Consider the following 12,226-nt stretch of genomic DNA (forward strand, 5'->3'; position numbering starts at 1 on the left):
CACATTGACACCGGTGTGTCAGACCCACCATACTTGCTCCGGACACTGCGAGAGGGCTGTACAAGCAATGATCACACGCACGGCACAGCGGACACACCAGGAACCGCGGTGTTGGCCGTCGAATGGCGCTAGTTGCGCAGCATTTGTGCACCGCCGCCGTCAGTGTCAGCCAGTTTGCCGTGGCATACGGAGCTCCATCGCAGTCTTTAACACTGGTAGCATGCCGCGACAGCGTGGACGTGAACCGTATGTGCAGTTGACGGACTTTGAGCGAGGGCGTATAGTGGGCATGCGGGAGGCCGGGTGGACGTACCGCCGAATTGCTCAACACGTGGGGCGTGAGGTCTCCACAGTACATCGATGTTGTCGCCAGTGGTCGGCGGAAGGTGCACGTGCCCGTCGACCTGGGACCGGACCGCAGCGACGCACGGATGCACGCCAAGACCGTAGGATCCTACGCAGTGCCGTAGGGGACCGCACCGCCACTTCCCAGCAAATTAGGGACAATGTTGCTCCTGGGGTATCGGCGAGGACCATTCGCAACCGTCTCCATGAAGCTGGGCTACGGTCCCGCACACCGTTAGGCCGTCTTCCGCTCACGCCCCAACATCGTGCAGCCCGCTTCCAGTGGTGTCGCGACAGGCGTGAATGGAGGGACGAATGGAGACGTGTCGTCTTCAGCGATGAGAGTTGCTTCTGCCTTGGTGCCAATGATGGTCGTATGCGTGTTTGGCGCCGTGCAGGTGAGCGCCACAATCAGGACTGCATACGACCGAGGCACACAGGGCCAACACCCGGCATCATGGTGTGGGGAGCGATCTCCTACACTGGCCGTACACCACTGGTGATCGTCGAGGGGACACTGAATAGTGCACGGTACATCCAAACCGTCATCGAACCCATCGTTCTACCATTCCTAGACCGGCAAGGGAACTTGCTGTTCCAACAGGACAATGCACGTCCGCATGTATCCCGTGCCACCCAACGTGCTCTAGAAGGTGTAAGTCAACTACCCTGGCCAGCAAGATCTCCGGATCTGTCCCCCATTGAGCATGTTTGGGACTGGATGAAGCGTCGTCTCACGCGGTCTGCACGTCCAGCACGAACGCTGGTCCAACTGAGGCGCCAGGTGGAAATGGCATGGCAAGCCGTTCCACAGGACTACATCCAGCATCTCTACGATCGTCTCCATGGGAGAATAGCAGCCTGCATTGCTGCGAAAGGTGGATATACACTGTACTAGTGCCGACATTGTGCATGCTCTGTTGCCTGTGTCTATGTGCCTGTGGTTCTGTCAGTGTGATCATGTGATGTATCTGACCCCAGGAATGTGTCAATAAAGTTTCCCCTTCCTGGAACAATGAATTCATGGTGTTCTTATTTCAATTTCCAGGAGTGTATTATTTGGAACTCTGACGTAAATCTTAATTAATAAATTACAAATCTTGGTTCATTTGTTACCATATTTTTAAAGCGGCCGATATAGTTAGTAATGAAAAATCCAAGTTTCGCCCACTAAACACGAACAAAATCGTTGCTTCATTGAGTTACTGAGTTATGGCAATACTGTTCAGTTGTTTGAAGCATGTTGTGGGAGGAAACCGACAGTTCGTTAAACAGTGATTGACTTATCATAAAGTTTTATTGATTTTTCACACACTTAGTTTTTATGACAGTATCAGAAATGGTTTTGGCCCACAATGGCCATCTTCAGACATTACTATAGGAAAAAAGTAAAGAGCTTACATTTACACCTTAAAACAAGTAAAAATATTTTTACTATATCTATTTTTGAATTAAATAATGTAAAATTAAAATACACCTGAACAAGTGTTCATGCCACCTCAATGTGAACATAAAACCAATCAGGGAATTACACAGGGTGAGTCACTAACTATTGCCACCTAGAATAACTCCAAAAGTATGATAGGAGCTGAAACGTTTGTGGGACAAATGTTGCATGGGACAACGGGGGCCATAATATGACGTTGGCTCTTTGTTGCTAGGTCTGGTGGTGTCAGAGATATGAAGGTCAACTTTTTCGTTTTTCAACGGGGTGCTGTAGTTTGGTACTTATTTTCTGATAGCGGCTATCGAGACGAATGCAATGATATGTAACAGTAAGATCTTTGAAGCTCAACGAAGGTCAAGAAGGTGACATGAACGTCCATTTACAGAAGGTGTTCGAAGTGCGGACCGTTGGTATCACTGCAGTGTTGCAATCTTCTTGTGATGGGCTGATTGGTATTTCTTATGACTGCGTCACTTATCGAAGCAAATGCTATGACAATTCTCTGTCGTATACCGTGCAAATAGTAAATATTCGCCGATTACGGCGCATCCATCTAAAGTGCCATTGTCATGTAAACACCATTCGACGGTTTCGCAATACAACACTAATAGGAACGATAAGACTCGTATCGTCGAATAAAGCGAATGTGAATGATGTATTCCTTCGAAGAACAAGTCTATATGCTTCTCATCTACGAAGAATGTGAACGAAATTCAATGAGAGCGAGAGACTTATACGCTGACAGATATCCTCAGCGTACTCACCCAACACGTCGTACGTTTAAATATGTGTATGATATACTAGATCTTTAACGCATCGGAAACATATTCGGCAAAGGAAAGTTACTAACGAGGAAACGGAAACTGGTACGCTTGCCACTGTGGTTCGAGATCCTTGTGTTAGTTCGCGCCAAGTCGCATGGGCATCTGGCATGAGCCAGAGTAGTGTTGTTCGTGTTCTGCATCGCCATAAATGTCATCTATACCATATTAGTATCCACCAACGATTAACTGGTACGGATTGTATGCGTCGCATTGAATTTTGCCGATGGGCTCAACTTCAGAGTCAGATGGATGACACATTTATTAATTTGATTTTATTTACTGACAAGGCTGCGTTCACGAACCATGGAAATGTTAATTTGCGTAACATGCATTATTAGGCAACTGAAAATCCATGTTGGCTGCGGCAAGTTGCACACCAAAAACCGTGGTCGGTGAATTTATGGTGTGGGATTTTGGAGGACAGAATTATAGGCCCCTATTTCATCGAAGGAAATCTTAATGGGAAGTACACCACATTCCGGCAAGAAACGTTAGGTCTGTTATTGGAAAAAATACCTTTAGGAATAAGGAACAGAATATGGTGCCAACACGATGGCTGTCCGGCACATTTTTCGCTGACGGCTAGAAATGAGTTGCAGAGACAATTCTCAAATAGTTGGATTGGACGCGGAGGAGATGTGTCGTGGCCAGCTTGTTCACCAGACTTGACACCTCTTGATTTTTTATTGTGGGGATTCGTAAAAGACATTATTTATAAAGACGTTCCAATTACACCTGAAGATATGCGAGAGAGAATTGTCAGAGCATGTGCTTCGACAAGTGATAAGGAATACCTCTCAATCTATGATAAGAAGATTGCAGCACTGCATTGATACCAATGGTCATAACTTCGAACACCTTTTGTAAATGGACGTTCATGCCACATTTGTGACCTTTATTGACCTTCAGAGATCTTACTGTGACACATCATTGGATTCGTCACGATAACCACTATCAGAAAATAAGCATCCCATTAAAAAAAAGTTGATCTTCATATCTCTGAAGCGACCCCACCTAGCAACAAAAAACCAACGTCGTATTATGGCCCCCGTTGTCCCATGCCACTTTTGTCCCACAAACGTTTCAGCTCCTATCATACTTTCAGAGTTATTGTAGGTGGCAATAGTCAGTTACTCACCCTGTATACACTGTGCAACAGAATTATAGCTTCACTTTTTCTAAACCCTTTAATTGCCTCCCACTGCAACACATAAGTTCGAAATTTGTTTCCAAAGTGGCCACAAACTCCCTGTGTAATTGTGCAAAAGCGTGGCGTCCTGAGAGGTCACCCTCAGGCTCCGTGAGACTTCAACAGCAATGTGTTTTCACACACACACAAAAAAAAGGCCACAGCCCAAAAGTTCTTGTGAGATGTAAGGTGGGTTAATGATGTCACATTGGCACCAAATTTCACCACAATTCTGCCCAACACCACCGTGGACGTGTCGCACGATGCGAATGACGTCACAGCTACCCTTATCCACATTTCATCCCTTATTTGAAGTATCTGCAATGGAGTTCACATCCGCGACACCCAACGCTGAAATCACGGTTTCCTTATGGGTGACTGATAAAAACACTTCAGACGCACCACCGCTCAGATGCCTTAGGGGCTGGCATAAAGGACGTCAGTGAAACCACTCCTTCCCTTAGGACCCTGATTCCCACACATTTCGCGGTCGAAAACGATATCTATGTTGGCTGCTGTTTATAGAACGCACTGCGATGACCATCGCGAAGATATTCTTGACAGCTTTTGACACTGCTGACACCCTCGGACGTTTCAACCCTTCTCTAAGAACATTGCAAGGACGCATCACCATTGATCACGGTTGCGCCTGTGGAGAGCAGCGCGACCGCCATTCTTGCCCTCGTGCGTAGGCTGAACCAATAGGGACCGCTCAGAACCATTCGACGGAATTTGAACGTGATCCGAAACATCAAAGCGTACTTAAGCTTTCCCATCCTTCCTGTTTGTTGCCCTACTGTAGTGTGATCACGAGGGAGTGCAACATTAACATGTGCTGAATAAAATGACAAGGACTTCCTCTAAGACCTTCAAATGCGGCAACACCGTCGGTGCCACCCACGCAACTTTGTTGAGCACGTTAAAAATGTACCTTCAGAAATTTCGACACCAAATCAGCCTGGCGGCTGCTCCAGCGCCTTAAGGTTAGGCCACCCCTTTGACATCGCTTTGGTACGGTTTGCCTACCTTCAGGCGCTAGAGCAGCCACCAGGCTGAATCGGTGTCAGAGTTCCTGACAGGTCTTCAAAAAAGTTGCGTGGGTTACACTGAGGGTGTTGCCGATCTTGGGGTCTTAGAGAAACCCTTTGCCGTTTTATTCAACACATGTTGTTATTGCGCTCCCCCGTGATCACGTCACAGGGGAGGGGGAGGGGCGGAAAACAGATGAGGTGAAAAAGCATATGTACCCTATGACGTTTCGGATGACGTTCAAGTCGAATGGTTTTGACCGGTCACTGTTGGTTGCAGTCTGTACACGACAGCAAAAATTGCGGCCGCCCTGCACTCGAAAGGTGCGCAATCACTCTCAATGGCGTTTGAGCCCCTTAGTGTCTTTAGAGAAGGATTTGAACGGACGAGGGTGTCAGCACTGTCAAAAATTGTCAAAATCTTCCTGTAGCCCGTCGCATTGCGAAATATCGTTCTCTGCGCGAAATGTGTGGGAATCAATGGCCAAAGGAAAGGGCTGGTCTCGCTGACGCATTTTATGTTACCCCCGAGACCTTTTCGTGTCAGTTCTGAGCGGCGAGTACCTTAAATGTTTTTTCAGACATCCATAAGGAAACCGCATGATTTCAACGCTTGGTGTTGCGCTTCTGACCTCAGCCATAAAGGCGTCAAAGGAAGGGGTGAAATGTAGGTATGAAGAACAGTGACGACCTTCTCATCAAGTGACACACCTACGGTGGCTCTTGGCAGAATGGTGGTGAAATTCGCTGCCAATGTAACATCATTGGCCGGCCTGTGTGGCCAAGCGGTTCTAGGCGCTTCAGTCTGGAACAGCGCGACTGTTACGGTCGCAGGTTCGAATCCTGCCTCGGGCATGGATGTTGTGATGTCCTTAGGTTAGTTAGATTTAAGTAGTTCTAAGTTCTAGGGGACTGATGACCTAAGATGTTAAGTCCCATAGTGCTCAAAGCCATTTGAACCATTTGAACATCATTAACCTACCCTACAGCTCATAGGAACTTTCAAGCTGTGGCCTTTTTAGCTTTGTTTGAAGCGTCGCTGAGCCTGAAGGTGACGTCGCAGGGCGCTACGCTTTTGCACCATTACAGACGGAGGTTGTAGGCACCTTTGAGTCACATCTCAAACCTACGCATCGCAATGGGGGACAATTACCGGGTTCCGAAAACGTGATCCTTTAATTTTGTTGCGCATTGTAAATATTATGTTGGTGCTCAACTTCGTAGCGTTTTCTTTTTGTGTGTTGGTATTACAGATGCTATGGGTTTATTGATCAATTGTCAGTTTTTATTTGTACTTCACTGTTGTTATTTTAGTTTACATATTGTCATTTTGTAATATGGATATAGAGTGTGGAGCTGTGGACGCTAGAAAATATGCCAAGTGGAGAAATCGGAACATTTCCGGCTTATTCTTTTGTTTGAGTTCAGTAGAGGGGTGACAGTATCGGAGGCAGCCGGAAACATTTGCGCCATGCGTGGGAAAATGCCATTGGATGGAGCTCTGAACGGTAGTAGTTTTCTCGTTTGTAGCAGGATCTTTTTGACATTAGTGACTTCCCACGTTCAAGAAGACCGGAAGATCGTGTAAACGCATTAATCTACGTCAGTGTACTGGGAGAACAGGCAAATGTGACGAACTGCGATCATTACACTGCCGTGCGATATTTACATGCAATGGGGTGGTTCAAAGATCAGGTGTGTCGGTAACGCATGCTTTAAGCCAAAATCACAAAAATCAGCTGGTGGCCATATGTGCATCTCTGTTTGGTCGTCATCAACTGGTTCGTGAACAACACCGACCGAAGGTAAGTGTCTTTTTGCTTACATAAGGATAAGAAAGGAATGGGTGAGCCTAAACAAAGCAGAAACTTCCCATACAAAGACCTCCGTACATCCCCCAAAGATAATTTTATGCATGTGGTGGAACAGCTCCCCCGAGACGGGGTGTAGCCAAAGCTACTGACATTTAGTGTCAACAACTGAGACGCTTCACAGACGCAGTCCGAGAAAAATACCAGAATGACTGCATGCGGACAACGCCCACCCGCATTGTTCTAGACTGACAAAAAGCACTATACGGGAGTTAGGTTTAGAAGTCAATCCGTACCCACCTGATTCACCTGATCTTGCGCGCTCAGATTTTCACCTTCTCCACTCTACCGAACAACCGTCAACGAACTTCCTTTCCGGAAGAAAAAAGGCTCCGAACATGGCTCGACTAGTTCTTCGCTTCAAAACCACGTGGTTTCTACAGTCAGGAAATCGAAAAGTTACCCCAGAGTTGGCACACTGCTGTAAATATCGAAGGAGAGAATGTATTATTGATGACTAAAGTCTCTGTTGTGTTTATTAAACTTATAGAAAAACGCTATGAACTTCCTTTCCGGAAGAAAAAAGGCTCCGAACATGGCTCGACTAGTTCTTCGCTTCAAAACCACGTGGTTTCTACAGTCAGGAAATCGAAAAGTTACCCCAGAGTTGGCACACTGCTGTAAATATCGAAGGAGAGAATGTATTATTGATGACTAAAGTCTCTGTTGTGTTTATTAAACTTATAGAAAAACGCTATGAACTTATGAACCAACCTAATGCAGGTAAATATACTTTTCTTTCCCTACTCTCTGTACTAGATGCGCGCATCCTGTGTACGACAAATCTTTAAATGTTTAAACCATAGAACACTTCAAATTTACGTTAAATCTTCAGTTAGTTATTCGTAAAACATGAAAATACAGTACACACTGTTGAAATAGTAAGTTGATGATTAATCTAACAAAAGTAACAGCAAGGCAGTTGTTATGATAGACATTTCCGTCGGCTGATGGCGCTCCAATTCGGGCTGCTAGATGTTTATGCCACTGTTCGTACGTTCAGAAGAGACGACACGGACCGAAAGACAGGACCGGCATTCAGTTGGCAGTCCTCTTCCGGCTGTGACGTGTCAACGTCAGCTGGGCAGATTCTCAGAAGTGAAGATTGTGCCCGGATGGCAAATTGCAGCAGGGAGGCTCCATAATGAGCTGGAACACACATGGAGGACGCACGGAACCCTTCAAATGAATACATCGTCTAAATATTAAAATATGCATTGTTACAAACTCACTCCGCTGATTGAGGAGGTTGTCCACTTCCTTCCGTTTCGCTGCATAAATCTCCAGTTACCCTAAAATATCCAGCCGTTTACTTTTTTCAACTTCATATAAAATTTGTAGTTGTTATTTTGGAAACATGTTTCGGTATTTATTAAATGCTGAAACAGGGGTAAAATTACTTGAACATCCACAAATGCGCTCTCCTCTTAAGCGATATTTAATTTGTAAGACCAACTCTCAGGTGCAGCAACAACAACAGTTTTGAATTATCATTTACACAGCTCTCACTTTGTACTCAGCTGCTTACCACGTTAGTGATTTCAGATGTAAGGAAGTTGTCTTGCGCTCGATACACCGACACGAGGCATGCCCTTCGGAGGTCAGTTTAGCTTCCGCCGCTATACATAGACTTCCAGAACGCGCTAATTTTAGCGCAGTGGCGATTTCTCTCCCGCGTATCTTCGTCAGCACTTTCTTCCCAGTAAGATTGTTTCCACCATTGTTTGTAATTACAAAGACTGTCAATTCGCACTTAAAGAAAGTGAGTCATTCAGACGTCAATTTTACAATCGTATAAAGAACAGATTTTCAACTGTTTGGCAGCGATGCAACGGCAGTACCATCTGGCGGAGATTGCAAGATGCGCTGTCCTCTCACTAGAGTGCTCTGTAGTCACTCCTCCACGCCATCGAGGAACGCAGTGTCGCAGATGGAGATCAGAGAAGACTGGATGCATTTCTTGTGTGCTCTGTGGTGATTCAGCAGCCTGCGTGACATCTTGGTGTGACAGCGCTACGCCACAGGTTCTTTTGCTGCAGGTACAGTACTACTTGACTGTTTCAGACTTGTGTGATGAAGCGGTTCTGAGCATCTCGTGGGAGTTACCAATGACTCCTCGGGGAGTGCTTGTTAGAATCAGCTTCTACATATAAAAATGCTTCAGATCTACCGAGAAAATGAACTCAACGTTAATTTCAATAGCAGACTTGGGAAAAACTTAGTGCTGTTGAAAAGATTCGTACACTGAACATCTTTTTTTGTCTGAAATGTTACTTTTCTGTATTTTGCTCAGTTTCAATGACATCACAACCTGATCCTGGAGCTGAGGATTTGAATAACATTTACGAAAAGAAAATGAAAGTTTATATGATAATGGATGTACTGTTTAATGTTGCAGTCAGAGATAAATTTTGATCACACACTTAAGTTTGAATCAGAGTTCTTCGCAATTGTAATACCCCTTAAACAAATTATTAGAAAAATTACATTTTTCTGTTTCGGTTTACTGTAATCGGTGTTTAATACGCTTTCCGCCTTGTTGTGAGCACAGTCGAACCCTGTCTTTGTGCACTTTACGTACCCTTCCATATCTGCATAACTACTGCACCCTGCATCCATTTTAAACCTACTTACTTCATTCAATTATTTGTCTTTCTGTTTACAATTTTACTCCCCCCCCCCCCCTCCCCACTTTACCCTCCTTACAAAATTAGGATTTCTTGATGCCTAAGGATGTGTCCTACCAACTGATCCATTCTTTTATTCAGGTTGTGCCACAAAGCAGTTTTTCAACAAGTGAGTTAAGTACGGTACCTGTTTATTAGTGACGTGATCCGTGTTCAGCATTGTTTTTGCAGCGCCAGATTTCAAAAGCTTCTGTTCCCTTCTTGTCTGTAAAATTTGTCGTCTGCCAGCCGCTTCTGTATAAGGCCATTCTTCAGACAAATACTTTGAAAACAGAATTCCTTACAGTCAAATCGATCTTCGCTATTAATAAATTATCTCATTTCAGAAAATCATTTTTATTGTTGACAAACTACAGTTTATGTCTGAGCTTCTCACTATTACCCTAGGTACCTATACAATGTAACAGGCTCCAAAAAATTACCACTGATCTTATAATGAAGTACTGGAAGGTTCTTTCTCTAAGTTATAGGCGATATATTGCATTCAGCCATATGTCAATAGAGCTGCCATTTAATAAACTAATAGGAAGTACTGCCTGATACGATGCTTTCTTGTAGACAACGGAATTGTCAGCTAACAACCCGGCAGTGCTGCTGATCCTATGTGAGAAACCGTTCATACACGTGTTTTGAGGACATTAAAACTTATAACGCTTTTTTTGGAACACCAAAAACGGAATGAAGCTGGGGATATAACTAACAACATGGTCGAGTGCATTTTTTGAGAATTAATAATTAATCTGTAAAGTAAAATGCCGTAACTGAAAGCAAACAGTTCAATAAAGGACTGTCACGAAACATTTGTGTTCGTTACTCCACGTATGTCTTCTATTTTTATACCGATACTAGGTGCGAAATCCCGTAGCACGCATGTGGTACCAGCAGCGCATGAGGTAGGCGGAGCTTGTTGCTCTCACATCGCTCCTTTCCCTGCGACACTGTGTTTGATCATCAGCAACTGTTTCCGTTGCTTTCCTCATCCATCCTGTGGAAACCTTCAGAGAAGTTCCACAATTAGCACGTATATGACGAGATGAAGCATGACAACAGCGATTTTCTACACGCAAGAGTTTGTTTGGTTATATGTATATTTCACCTGGCAGTATTAGAACCTCCGGGATTCCTCTTACATCTAACCAGTCATCCACGTTGAGCCAACACAACAATATGCATGAGCGGAAGGAAATAGTAATGATATTATTAATAATAACAATAATAGTTAATGAAAAATTAGCAAACATAATTCGTGAAACTGTAACAAATACATCTGTAGTTACATTTATGGGAGAAATATCTCTGCCATTTGAAGTAAAAACTGTTGTTAGACAAGGGGACGGCTGCTTACCGTTACTGTTGAGCTGTGTTGTGAAAAAAAAAGCTCAGGAATTTGGAGATAAAAAATCGCAAAATAGAACTAATAATTCCGGGAAGGAAAACGAATGGAATCAAGATAAAACGCGTGGCTTTTGCAGGGGAATTTGCATTAGTTTCAGAAAATCTGACGGGGGCAGTTACTCAGATAGATCTTCTGGAAAAAATAGCGAAAGAAACTGAACTCAGAACCTCAGCTGATAAAAAATTCAAGATAAATATAAAAAAACCAAAGTATACAGAAACACAAATAGGTCAAAATAGAGTGTGGTAATTAATTTAAATATTCTGGAGAAACTGCACTGCAGAATGGACTAGAAAAATCTGCAATAAATGTAAGAGTTAATAGAATAGAAAGAGCATATGACTTGACAAAAACATGTGCCAACAAGAAAGGAATATCTAGAAAAACAAAACTACTACACTACACGACAGTGGTAAGACCAAAATATTTATATCCATGAGAATGTTTAACGATGGACAGAATAGAGGTACTTGAAAGACCGATTATTAGAATAATAATCGATACAATGGAAGTACAGATGGCTGGAAAGTGAGAAGCAAAGAGGAAAGCTACGAAATATAGAAAAAAATACCAGAAGTAATGACGAAACGTCGAAACTTCTACCAACACCTCTACCGACTGAATGAGATAGCGTAACGAGACGAATATGCTTGTACTACTGGAAAAAGAAATCGATTACAGAAATAAAAAAGAACTGGGAAGAAACATCACAGAATCAGAAATAACAGAAAGAAACCGTTTTAAGAATAAATCCAGAAGGCTTTTCCTCTAGGAAAAAGAAAAATGGGAAGAAGATGACGGAGTACTGCAAAAATAGAAGCAACAACAAAGAAAGCAGAGGAAATATAGTTGTTGCATGGTCCTTGTTGGTCAATACAAACATAAGCAAAAAATAAGCTACTTTCCTTGAGAAGACATACAGATTTTCTGAAATGGCAACATTTCCGCCTTAGACGGTAAGTACTGTTCACTTTCCACTATTGGCAAGCAGCAGTTGACATGCTTGAGGACAGGCCCCCTAAGTGTCCAGCCAATGGCGTAAGGCGGTCAAACAGAAAACCTGTTACACGTAGTCATGCGTAAAATTGCCGTAAAAGGAGTATAAAAAAAGTAGCATAAACAAGGACCCTAGCCATTGCGAGTGAACTGTACCAAAATAAACCGTCAGAGTAGCGGCAATCGTGAAACAGGTAATTAACATAGCAACTGTACCAGCAATGTATGGCTGCAGTACAGAACGAATCAGTGAGGAGCAGAAGTTGACCAATCAGAGTAAGAGCGAGAATCGGTTGTGTAAGTTTAGTAGATGAAAAAAATTAATTATCTTAATAAAATTCAATAAAACAATTTTGCGTGCAACAACTAACATATACTGTAAACGATGCATCGAAGCTCTTTTGGAGCATATCTGTTGATGAAAGTTTCTGTGGGTTCCTCGC

At 43.5% G+C, this 12,226-nt stretch overlaps 1 protein-coding gene across 1 annotated transcript in view; it reads left to right on the plus strand.

Annotated features, from left to right (window-relative positions):
• The first annotated feature begins 8,614 nt into the window (after positions 1-8,614).
• Positions 8,615-12,226, plus strand: part of LOC124595596 (dehydrogenase/reductase SDR family member 11-like) — a 133,655-nt gene continuing 130,043 nt past the window's right edge. Inside the window, exon 1 of the mRNA XM_047134397.1 lies at positions 8,615-8,743. The gene's annotated coding sequence lies outside the window, so the exon portion shown is untranslated. The remainder of the gene's footprint in view (positions 8,744-12,226) is intronic.

The sequence above is a fragment of the Schistocerca americana genome, chromosome 2 (assembly GCF_021461395.2).
Source record: "Schistocerca americana isolate TAMUIC-IGC-003095 chromosome 2, iqSchAmer2.1, whole genome shotgun sequence".
Classification (NCBI taxonomy): domain Eukaryota; kingdom Metazoa; phylum Arthropoda; class Insecta; order Orthoptera; family Acrididae; genus Schistocerca; species Schistocerca americana.